Here is an 11,043-nt window from a genome sequence, read left to right as displayed (position 1 = left end):
TCTACACTGGCAAGTTTTGTCTACGAAACTAATGTCAACATGAAAAAATCAACAAAATCAAAGTCGCCAAAGTGAGTCTACATTTGCTCCCTCTGTCAACAGATCGTGTCCACATTTGGAGCACCATTGTTGACAGCGAGAGCAATGCACGGTGGGTATGTATCCCACAGTGCCTGGCGACACCAAATGTTGCTAGGTTTTGTGGGAAGGTGGAAACAGAGCGCGGTGCATGCTGGGACATGCAAAATATTGTGCATGACAGCAGAGTTACTCGCAAAGTTACTGACAGAGGATGAATAGCAGGCACCTGAGTGTGATATGGACAGCAGCAACTTATCAGTGCTTTTGGCATTCACAGAGCAGCTGCATATGATAGACCGTCACTTTTGGGCTAGGGAAACAAGCACTGATTGATGGGATCGCATTGTCTTGCAGGTGTGGGATGACGACCAGTGGGTACAGAACTTTAGGATGCATAAAGCAACCTTCGTGGAGCTATGTGAGCTGGTCCCCGACCTGCAGCGCAAGGACACCAGAATGAAATCTGCCCTTTCGGTAGAGAACCATGTTGCAATCGCTGTGTGGAAGCTGGTGAATCCAGACTGCTACTGGTCAGTTGCAAATCAATTTGCAGTGGGGAAGTCCACTGTTGGGGCTGTATTACTCCAAGTGTGCAGGGCAATAAATCACATCCTGCTGCGGAGGCCCGTGACTCTGGGAAACGTGCATGAAAGAGTGGCTGGCTTTGCAGAGATGGGTTTCCCTAACTGTGGCAGGGCGATTGATGGCACACACATTCCAATTTTAGCACCAGACCACCTTGCCTCTGAATACATCGATAGGAAGGGATACTTCTCCATGGTGTTGCAGGCGCTTCTGGATCACTGGAGGCATTTCATGGACACCAGTGCAGACTGGTCTGGAAAGGTGCATGACGCATGCATCTTCAGGAACCGTGGTCTATACAGAAAGCTGCAGGCGGGGACTTTCTTTCCAGACCACAAGATCACAGTGAGGGATGTGGAAATGCCCATAGTAATCCTGGGAGACCTGGCTTAACCCTTACAGCCCTGGCTCACGAAACCTTACACAGGGTACCTGGACAGCAGCAAGGAACATTTTAACAACAGGCTGAGCAGGTGCCACATGGTAGTCAAATGTGCCTTTGGCCATTTGAAAGCTCACTGGAGGTGTCTCAATGGCAGGCTAGAGCTCACTGAGGATAATATTCCCATGGTCATAGCTGTGTGCTGCACTCTGCATAATCTGTGTGAATCGAAGGGTGCAATGTTTGCTCAGGTGTGGAGCACTGAGGCAGAGTGCTTGGCCGCACAGTTTGAGCAGCCAGATGCTAGGGCTGTCAGTGGAGCCCAGAGGGCTGCTATTAACATCAGAGAGGCTTTGAGGAACCACTTTGACAATGGGGGCACTAACACATGTCTGCTTTGGAGTTGCTTCCCTGGTGCATCCATGTACAATTTTGGGGCCCAAGCTCCATGTAACAAAATGCTTTAGAAGTCTGTTCCTGAGATTGAATTGATTGTTGTACGCTTTTGTAGAACACAGAATAAAAATGCTGTACCATTAAATACCTTAGCCTTTATTTATTGTTTAGCCTTTATTTATTGTTAAAATGCTGTACCATTACATACCTTTTAGCCTTTATTTATTGTTAAAAAGGTAAAACCTCACAACTGTGTTCAAGCTGTGAGAGGGGGTGGAGAGATGGGGAAATTCAGGAGTGCTGTGAAGTGAAAAGGAATGTGTGGGCATAGAGGGGGTGGGATTGGCAAAGAATTATACATGTGCCTGTTCTACAGGGGTGGTCGACCGTTGATCTGCTCAGCCTGCAGCTGTATCAAAGACTTAAGCATCCCTGTGTGATCCTCCATAACTTTTATCATCTGCTCTGTTGCTTGCCGAGAAAATGCTGCATTGGGTTCCCAGCACTCTTTGCATTCCCTGGTCTGTCTCTCATCATGCCGCAGCACCTCTTGGAACACGTCTTCTTTGCTGCGTTCTTTGCTTCTTTGCTCGGGTTCTTCCTTACCTGATGAAGCTGGTCAGCAGGGACACGTGTTGTGTTTCTCAAGGTCTCAGTTGCTATGGACATTTCACAGAAGAGGCATTGTTACATTCCAACATTTCAGTAACAAGGGCCTTTTGCTGAGTAGTAATCACTTTCTCACTGACTCCAGGCAGGCACACAGCAATGTGAGCACCCCAATCATGGTGAGTGTCGGAAGTGGGGGGGAAGGCGATTGTGTGAATGGACAAAACGGTCACGGCTTGCAGGGCAGCTTTGCAGGGAACTCATTCTAAAATTATCACACACTTTTTCACAGGCGGCCAATCTACTTGCTGACATCTCATTGCTGTGGGTGAGCAGGGAAACCAGGGCACAACTACTGCATGCTTGCGGCTTTCAACCCAGTCTATATGCATCTCAGCTACGTGCTGCTTTGGTCCCAGCTCCAGTGATTGCTAAATGGCATGGTACAGTTTCCTACAATGTGGGAACTAACAAGGCTGCAATCCCTTGGAATCTGCGGCAGAGGATTAACAAGTACCTCTTGGAAACTTTCCAGAGCCTCTCTCTGGAGGATTCCCTGCAGGTCTCAATGTCTATCGACACCTTGCTTGGTCACACAGATTAGCTACACAGGGCAATGTCCTGCTCACATAAAGCACTACCTGCCTCCCACTTTTCGATTCCCTGGACACAAGCCACAGCAACTTACCTGGCATCTCATCTGCTTCCTGCTCCCTGCAGAGCACTTCTGGAGGGGAGAAAAGTTCCTGTCTGCCTGCCCCACCAGGCGAACCTGCTGGGAGCTCCACATTCTCTTCTATCTCCACTTCTTCGTCCACAATTTCAGCCTCAGGGTTACCCCCTCTTTCAGCAGCCTGTGAAGTATCCACGGGGCAATCGGCAATGGAGGCGGGGTCACCACTGAGGATAGCATTCAGCTCCTTATAGAAGCGGCAGGTCTTAGGTGCACCACCAGAACGATGGTTCGCCTCCCACGCCTTATGGTACGCTTGCCTCAGCTCCTTTATCTTTGCTCTGCACTGCTATGTGTCCTGATCATAGCCCTTTTCGCACAGCCCTCAAGAAATTTGCCCATATGTGTCCTGATTCCTATGGGTTACTCGCAGCTGCCACTGAACAGACTCCTCTCCCCATACAATGATCAGATCCAATAGCTCAGCGGTGGTCCAAGCGGGAGCGTGTGTGGTGCAATAGCCAGCCATGCTTACCTGGGAAGCCACCTGGGAAGCAAGCAAGCAGGAAATGAGATTTAAAATTCCCAGGGCTTGCAAGGGGGAGAGGCAGGTTGGCTGCAAGGCAGAGGAGTTTAAACCGCTGAGCAGAGCGGCAGCATGGGAATTGTGGGACACTTTCTAGAGGCCAATAAAAAAAAATCCTGCTGTCTACACTGGTTGTTAGTCGACAATAAAGGGAGGTGGAAAGACAAAAGTCTCTCGTAGGGGTCGAAGTTTTTTGTTCCCAAAACTGGGCTTGTTCTTGCTACAAAAGTCCCATTGTAGTGTGTATGCTATTGCTGTTTTGTCGCCAAAAGGCAGTTTTTGGCAACAAAACTTGCCAGTGTAGACAAGCCCTTAGTTACAATGATTACATAATGCAATTGCCTGCCATTACATTAAAATAGGGCTAGATAAGTGAAACAATACAAATAACATTTTATTAGTTTTCATGCAGTTGACATATCAAACATCTTCTCATTTTAGCACTAACACACACTTTAATCTAGGGTTATCTAATAACCAGTCATACATAATGTAATGTGATAGCAATCAACAATTTATAGATAAGTAAAGACAATATCACTCACATTTCCTTTGAATTAACACGAGTGAATTAGTATACTTACCATTTCTTTGATATTCACACACAAGTGAATTGGCCAATGGCTTTGATTTGAGCTGGTCTATCAGTGTCACAGTAGGAATCATTTACTCTTTTTGATATATGTATATATTACTTTAAAAAATCTATTTATGTTACATATGTTATGGCTCAGGTATCAAAATGGTGAGGGTGAAATTCTGGCCCCTTGAAGTCAATGGCAAAACTCCCATTGACTTGAAAGGGGCCAGGATTTCACCCTGTTTAACAAAGCCATTCAATGAAATATAGTAGTGTCATTTGCTTTTTGCCTTTTAACATCTTTCATTTTGATTGGTTAGCATTTCCTTCCACTTTGCACAAGTTAATGAGCCAGACTATAGGAAGAAGGATGAAATGGTCAGCAACCAAATTTAGAACCTGCAAAGGTCAAACTGAAACTGCACTATTTCAATGTATAGGTCATGTGACAAATTGTGCTATTTTGTCCTTGTATTGGAGACTACAAGAATGGGGAATTACAAAGATTCATGCTATTTCATTTATACTTTGCAGACTGAGGATTTGAATTTCTGTATTCCTCAGATGCTGGAACCACCACCGAGTGACACTCTGCTGTGAAATGTTGCAGAAATGATTATGTATTATGCTTTCAGTTTCATAAAAATATCAGAATTGCCCCTCAAAGTTTTATCTAAACTAATGGTTTGCAAGAGATTGCAAGTGGGGCAGCTGGAAAATTTCCAGGGGCTAGAATGCAAAAGCTATTTCTTTTGTACACTGTAGAATGCATTCCACAGCACATCCTGTACTTGGCCAGGAACGTCCCTTTGGTGAGTGCAGATTTTTCAATAAAATGGGTCAGGCTGGATGGGTGTGGGGGGGGCGGGGGCGGGGAGGGATGAGTAGCACACAAAGACCTTCCCCCCTTCCTTTTGTAGCTTGCACGAGAATCTGTCACAATTGATTTCAGAGTGGTAGCCATGTTAGTCTGTATCTGTATTTGTTTTTGTCACAACTGAGTCCCTGCATTAGGGGATGGGGTGGGACTACTTGCCTGGTGTGCCCAAAGGGGTGGGGAGGAGAGGGAAGGAGGTGGGGTCACAGTCCTGCCCTGTCCAGGCCAGTCCACAGAGGAATCAGAATGCAGCAGGTGGAAGAACAGACTTCATCATCCTAACAGATAGTACAGTCCATGTGGTCCCCTTGTGTATGCTGAGCCACATGGGGAGGGATTATGCTTCTCTGAAGTACAATCCCTCTCCAAGATCCCTATAGGGCAGTTGTGATATGCACTATTCCCTAATTCAGGCCTGTGGTATTGCCATAATTTCTCTACAGTATTCAGTATAGGAAATCAGGAGTATTATTGTCTCATAATCCCCCTTAACAAGCAAGGCCATATTTGATTGATGACTCTCCACTACCTATAAAGTTTAGTACACTGAATTCAGAATGCAAACTGCTGCTGAATTAGATGTTATTACTGACATATTACCTCTCTAGCTACTTAGTTTTCAGTCTTAGTGGGGGCTTTACATTTTCTTTATTTTTTTCACTGAAATGGGTCCACTGCCAGACTGTCTTTGGGATTCACTCTCTTCTAGGGCTTGATCCTGCTCCAGTGAAGTCAATGGGAGTTTTTTATCTCCCCCACCCCCGCCAATTTGCCCTTCTATTCCATGGATATCTCATGGGTAGCTCTGCTCTGGTTATCTTTTCCCTACAGATCTCCATCAAGCTCACTTTCTGAGGGACTTATATCTACCTGTCTTGACTCTATCTGTTTCTGACTATAATTAGCAATAGATTGTTCCAGTAAATGTTTCAATACTGAAGTATTTCTCCTGAAAAACTGTCCTATTTGTCCCATGTCTCTGATTACTATCACTTTCCATTATTCAGATATTTTTGTTTCCAATGTCAGAAATCTTGGAGACATCTTAACCCCCAAATTATTTTCTTCTCTCACTTCTCCCTTTAAATCTCCTTATCATCACTTCTGGAACAAATGCCAGAAATTGTCCTGTCCCTGACCCTAGCCTGGGCTGCAAGTTATAACCTTTATTCATGCCTTAATTACTTCCCACCTCAACTACAGCAACTCCTTCTTTTAGAATCTATCTAAATCTCTTCTCTCAACTTTAGGTAATCCTGAATTCCGTGGCCAGATTACTCTTTCACTCCATGAAGCAGGACTATGTCATTTTCAATTTCATCGTTTATGCTGGCTTGCTGTTTACAAACTGAATATCAAATTGTTTTCTTTGTTTCCAGTATTACCCATGGATCTGTGCCACCCTACCACATAGATTTAACACCAACATATTCTACCCCCCAACTCACTCTCCTCTTCTAGTCCTGACGTCTGTCTTCTTCCTTTAATTCTCTGCATTTTGGAGTGGCTACCTCAACACAACTGAATCTTGTCCTCAAGCATCTTCCCCTTTTTTCCCCTTTAGGTTATAATTGACACGTTTGTGGCTTTTTCTAACACGTTGTGGTGTTGAAGATTGAGGAAACTACATCTAAATAAATGTAAACACTAGCACAAATGACTTAGGTTGACTCTGTGGTCACTATTTTTTTCATTTTACAGAAATAAACTGAATTTCAAGGGTCAACTTTTATTTAAAAAGCGATCTACAACTGATTATATTTTAACCACTATGCTAACTGAAGTCCCCCAACTCTGATTTAAACTCTGATAAACACCTGGCCTCTGAGGATATCAAACAAAGAAGAGCAAACACTACCAGAACAGAAATGGACAGAGATTTAGACAAAGTGCAGGTCATTCAAAAGAGGGCGAGAGAGACCAACAATCCCTTCCAATTTAGAAGGAGAATATTTTTCAAATGTTTGGCCTTGCAGGATACTGCTAAAAACTCTGGGTGAAAATTAATGTTCAGACACAGGCCCAAAAATGAAGAGGACTGAGGAGGGTAGATAGAGGGAGTGAGGGGTATTCTTCTGTTTTAACCCTAATGTGCTACTTTCAGGTGGAAAGTATACAATATGGGCAATTTTACATCCTGTTCAATATGCTGATAGATGATTATATTTTCCTGTACCCAGATCTTTGGGGCTCGATCTGACCCATTATGATGCAGAGGTACAATACATCTGCAAATCTCCATCTTTGTCCTTGACAAAAATGGAAGCCTGAGTCTTCTCTCCCTTACATGGGTGTAGATCATTGAAGTCAATGGAATTATACCAGTGTAAGTGAGGTAGAACCAGGTCTGAGGCTAGCTTAAGAAGCAACCACACAGTGGAGGGAGTATACTAGGGTCTTTAGCTTGGGGAAAGCTAGCAACTCAGGGTATGTCTACACTGCAGTTAAAAACCCATGGTGGACCCATGTCAGCTGACACAGACTTGTGAGGCTCGGGCTAAAGGGCTGTGTATTGCAGTGTAGATGTTTGGGCTCTAGGACCTTGCAAGGTGGGAGGGTCCCAAAGATTGGAGTGCAACCCGAGCCTGAACGTCTATACCACAATTAAACAGCCCCTTAGCCCGAGCCCCAAAATACTGACTCAGCTGGCATGGGCTAGCCGCAGGTGTCTAACTGCAGTGTAGATGCACCCTTAGTGTCTTTACACCAGCCTTCACCCCAGAAAGGACATAGCTAATGAGTTGCTCATTACACAAGGAGGGTTGAAGCAGTCTTTTGTTTTTTCCTAAAACAACCTGAAGATAGTGAGAAATTACAGCAGAACAGTTTGAACACAGATGTAAAAAACAGCTGTGTGAATAACTGATTTTTGGTTCGCTGCAATTCCAAAAAACTGAAAACAATTGTTTTGGGTCATCCCCAAAACATGAAATTTATTGTGAATTGAAAAGTCAAAAAAATTCATTTCAGGTTGAATGAAATGTTTTATTTGACCCAAAACAAAACATTTTGTCTGGATTTTTTAATTCTTTAATTTTTTAAAAAATAAAATGGAAGGGCTTTTTTCAAAAAGTAATTTTCAATAAAAAATTCTAGATGTTTCACCTTTTTTTGATTTTTTTTTTCTGACATGAACAATTTGGCAAAAGTGATGAATTCATGTCACATTTCAGTTTCACCAAATTTGCATTTTTTGTCAGAAAAAAAGTTTTGGCTGAATAATTTCACCCAGCTCTAGTAAAAAGTTTCCACAGACCCCCTATATTCTATACATTCAAATGATTTATAGAAAACTAAACAAATTTAACAGTTACTTGAGAACTTCAGTCCAATTCATTGCTGCCAAAGCTAGAAGTCATTTTGATCTTGTTTACAAGTTAACTTGCAGACACCGTGTGACAAGTAATGTGTTTTTCCCCCAATATGCCTGTCTTGTCTACATGGGGACACTCAGGAAAATTAATCCGAATGATAACTGAATTAGTTAAACTTCATTAAACCCCTGTGTGAACATGCTCATTCAGAATTAAAGTGGCCTTAATTCAGTTTAGAATATTTCACTTTAGAATTAACTTTCCTGAGTGTCCCCATATAGACAAGCCCTAAATTTAGCTGGATATAAGAGAGCCATTTCCACTTTAAGTTTTGCAAAAGCTTATCCAGTGGGTGGACATCCCACATTTAGCCTGAGATTTAGGGCAAATATTTGGAAAAAATAATGGAACAGATCCTCAGCTGGTGTAAATTGGCCACACAGAGCTATGCCAATTTACACCAGCTGAGAATCTGGCCTAATATATGTTGTTTTCCATTGTACAGTATAGAAGATCTGCTTGTTCCTGGCTGCAGTTAGGATTCTATCCGGATCTCTCAGTCCAGAGAGACCATCACAATTCTTGAATTTCTATTAGTAGAATCCTGTTCTATTCTTTTGATAGGGAATCTGCAGACTCTTTCAACTTAAACCTGTTCTTCAGTTTTCACCTTTAGTTATCCATCCACACACTTAAAAAGCCAACAAGATCTCTGCATTCCATTCCATCTGGAAATTCTACAACCCACAGACAAGCAGCCGGCTCTTGATTTTCCATCACTTCTCCCATGCGGTATTCCAATAATTTATTGCTTTACAGTCTGAATGTCGTGATATGGCCAAAAATCTCATTTTTGTTGTTCATCTTTTTGAAGTTAATCTGTCCCCAGTACTTGAGTGACAGCAGAGCTCACCCTGTTTTCCACATTATTGACATGAGAAACCTGTTGATCCTGGCTGGCATCCATCAGTGCCAGGGATACTTTAATTTCAGTAGCATTTGAGTTAATTTATTAAAAAATTGTCCAATACAGTTTTCAGAACTCACAAAAGGGCCTGCAACTTTGAAAATACTAAAATGAATCTCTAAAGTCAGGGTTTATTTTTGAATCAAAGAGCTTTAAAAGCTAAGTAAATTGGCCTCTCAGTACCCTCTGAGGTAACTGCTATACCAGATAGAGAAATTGAGGCACAGAGAGGTTAAAGTGACTTGCCCAAAATCACAGAATACATCAGTGGCAGAGCTAGCAATAGAGCCCAGGAGTCCTGGCTTCTTGTCTCTGTCCTAGCCACCAGACAACACAACCTCCTGAACTAGCTGAGCCTCAACTAAGGGTTAACCTCCAGAGTGCTAAGAACTTTGAAATGGCACACTAATAGACATGCTGGGTCTTGTGCAGGTTTAAAGGTAGCCATGTGGGTGGGAGGAAATGGCAGGTATTTTAGGAGGAGGCAGGGAGGTCTTTGGGGACTAAGTCAAAGGGTCTGAGTAGCTCCCAGAAGTTTCTCCACTACTGAAGTTTATGGTATTTTCTATTCTTCACTTTCTGCTTTTTTCCCCGGAAATAATAGTGCCTCAAGCCTGGTCCTACAACCATCTACACACTGTCAACTGAAGAAGAGGGGGCTCGTTACTTATCCCTCTCTCTTCACTCACACAGTTGTTTTTTCCCATTCTGTAAGAACAGCAAATCCTTCCCTCCTTCAATTATTAGTTACCTCCCTGAACTGATTTCCACCTCCCGCAGAACTCATCTTCTCTTCCAATGGGACTAATCCCTGCTGTTAATGACAATCACATTTCTCTAGTCTGCTACCAGGGTTCTCTGGAGCCTCTAATGGGATCCTGCTGTCTGTAGTGCTTCACACAGGGCCTAGCAGAATAATTCCTACTGCAGCAGGAAGTTCGATAGCAGAATATTAAAGGATCCTGTTGAGAAAATGAGAATGCTTCACAGAGCTAAAGATAGGAACAGCTCTAGGTTTTATGGGACTCTATGCAGAGTAACACATGTGGAGTCCCATCCAGATCGTCCTTCCTTAATTTATTTACACCCTCTCCCATCCTCAGCCAGTTTGGAGCTCCCTCCCCCACAGGGTATCCTGAGTGACTTGCATATTTGACTCCACAGCTTGAGGTGAGGCTCCCCCACCAACCCAACATAGTCTGGAAGGCTACGAACCAGCGCTGAAGTGCAATTTTCCCAAGAGAGAGGGCATTTAGGGAATCCATCTCTGCTAGTTTTGAAATCAGTTTGGAACATGGGTGAGCGTAGGGGTGTGGCACACTGGCTAGGAGATTTTGTGTGGGTGTGGCTATGTCTGTGGAAAGGAGGAGCCCAACTGTAGCCACATAGATCTCATAGACCTAAGGTCAATAGCGGCTACTGGCATGTGAGACATTGTTAGGAATTAAATAAAACAAAAACCCTTCTCCGTAAGTAAACATCAACAAAAAACCCAACCCTAGAGTATGTCTAAAATTGAAATACAATGAGAGAGGGATTTCTCTGATGAAACTGTAGAATGACAATATAACCCAGTTAACATTATTTGTGACTGATTTTCTTCTTGCTTACACTGGAATAAATCAGGCATAGCTGCATTTATGCCAATACAGCATTGCAACTGAGATTAGCATCAGGGCCTTGGCGTTGAAGACACAGAATAGCAGGTATTTGCATTCTGCTCAGTGGCAAAAAGTAATTTTCCCCTCTGCTGATACTCACCCCTTCTTGTCAACTGTTGGAAATGGGCGATGTCCACCTTGATTGCACTGGCCTCGTTAGCACTACAAAAATAATTTTCCTCCTTTGATATTCACCCCTTCTTGTCAACAGTTGAGAATATGCCACTTCCACCTTAACTGAATTAGGCTCGTTAGCACTGATACCTCCCACCCCCTTGGTTAAGCAACTCCTATCTTTTCATATGCTGTATATTTATACCTGCTTTCTGTAT

Source organism: Lepidochelys olivacea (assembly GCF_965140295.1).
Source record: "Lepidochelys olivacea isolate rLepOli2 genome assembly, chromosome: 3".
In the NCBI taxonomy this organism is placed as follows: Eukaryota; Metazoa; Chordata; order Testudines; family Cheloniidae; genus Lepidochelys; species Lepidochelys olivacea.
This window is presented reverse-complemented; position numbering follows the sequence as displayed.